This window comes from Austrofundulus limnaeus, unplaced genomic scaffold (genome assembly GCF_001266775.1).
Source record: "Austrofundulus limnaeus strain Quisiro unplaced genomic scaffold, Austrofundulus_limnaeus-1.0 Scaffold452, whole genome shotgun sequence".
Taxonomy (NCBI): Eukaryota; Metazoa; Chordata; class Actinopteri; order Cyprinodontiformes; family Rivulidae; genus Austrofundulus; species Austrofundulus limnaeus.
The window spans coordinates 402,138-404,280 of NW_013952854.1; positions in this window are offsets into that span (position 1 = coordinate 402,138).

Sequence of the window (2,143 nt, forward strand, 5' to 3'; positions counted from 1 at the left end):
TATATATATAATTTCATCTCAAATATATATCTTCATCAACATATATCATCTCTAATATATCATTTCATCTCAACCACAACGTCTTTATGATGACGCTGTATTTTTCACCAATGCAGATAAAATCCTGCACAGGTGTTTTACTCCCACTCAATTTATAGTGTTACTTGAAGCCTTGAAGCACTTGACCTAAAGTGTAAGAAAGAAACAGAATTTTAAACAAATATACTTCATGCAATTAAATTTAAAGTCACTTTATTTGCAAAATGAAAACAGTCAAACTTCTTCTGTACAGATTGAAGAATTGTTTCTTTGCCAGTAAATAACACAAAAAAAGACAAATTAGATGTCACTGACAGGACTAACCACACCCCTTTTAGAAAAACAGAAACTTGGAAAAAGCAGTGTCAGATCAGAGACGATGCAGAATGCAGAAATCAGAGAAAACTAGACATGGGTTTTTACAATGTAAAAACAAGTGTGCATTGCCATGTGGCATGTCATTGCCTGCAGCAGTGGATTTGCAGAATGAATTGACCAAGTTCAAACGTGTTTTCTAATCAAGTACCAGCTTGTGGATGTCAGCAGGTGTTTGTAATGAGGATAATTGTGTGAAAATATGAAGTTTGAATAATTTTTTTGTTAAAGTTACTGTAGCTGGGATTTGAACCCTGATCTTATTAACCACAAGACCATTGGTGTTGGGATCCCAGTGTTTTTTTTCTGTGTAGAAAGAGGCAACATTGCCAATGACAATCATTGACAAAGAGCTACATAATATTATAACAGTTGAGCAATATTATATAAGATGTTTATGCTTATAAGACAATAATATAGTAATACATCAAATTTCTTATATTTCAATATTGTAATCACTGCAATAATTGAGATTAAATATAATTGTTAAACTTTGGTGCAGTTCCATACTGAGTAGATAAAGCAGGGGGCAGTATTGGACCAATACAAGGCTCCATTGACTCCCATTATAATTTATCAAACAAATATTATTTCAAAAACTACAAGTTATGCAGGCACCAAAAGGCATAGCCATAATTTGGCACAGGAGCTTTACAGATATAAATTACAATGGCATCTCTAGGACAAAGTGTGCAGGAGGAGAAGCGTGCCGAAGTGGAGATGACTTGGATGGGAAACGAATCACAACAGTGACTCATAGAAGACATTACTGAACATAAAGACTGAAAGTTTTAGCTAAAACCTTGTTGGTGGGGGGGAGTCAGTACAGCAAAATACAGTGAGGAACAAAGCAGTAAAAATCACAGTGTAGTATAATTATTAAACACTTTACTTCATCACGACACATTTACCTGAGTGACATATATCCTCATAAGAAGTGATCTTCTGAACTTCATTGTTAACGTCATTTTTGCCTCAGCATTTCTGCTTCAAAATTAAAACGACAGAGGAGCATGAAGGATAGCACATTATTCACCTTCAATATCTATTTTAACAACACCATACAAGATTTGAGGACAGAAACCATGGAATAAAAATTAGATTTTGAAATATCTTTTTTCAGCATTAACAGTCTGACAAAAGGCACCAGGAAATAATAAAAAAAAAAATCGAATTTTGTCTGATGTGTTTACTCTAAAAGCAATCAGACCACAGTATGTCTGACTCACTCTCAACACTTGAATCCAAAAGACCAGCTTCTCAGCATTTCTCATCAGAGGAAAACAGACAGACACTTGGGCTTTTATTCTTTCAGCCCTTCTGCGTGACGACCAGGAAATCAGGATATAAACTGTCTACAAAGAGTCTGAAGCTGTTGATGCAGCTTGGGTTTGTCACAAAGACATTTGATATTTATAATTACTGAACTATGCTGGCCTGTTTTGGGGAAGAGCGAACACTGAAAGCAAGTGAAAGCATTTCAAAAGATAATTTATGGTATTTTGACAAAAGAATCCGCTCTTAAAAAATTTCACATGAAGAGATCTTTGTGTATGGGGTGCCGTTTGTAAAGTTACACCGTCAAAAATTACCACCAATATTTTTGTTTTCAGTCTTTTATAAGAAAAAAAGAACAGATTTATTTTTCAGTCAGTTTTTCACCAAATGATTCAAACATTTATAAATGTCATAGTTTATAAACTAAATATTTAACTTACAAATTAAATAT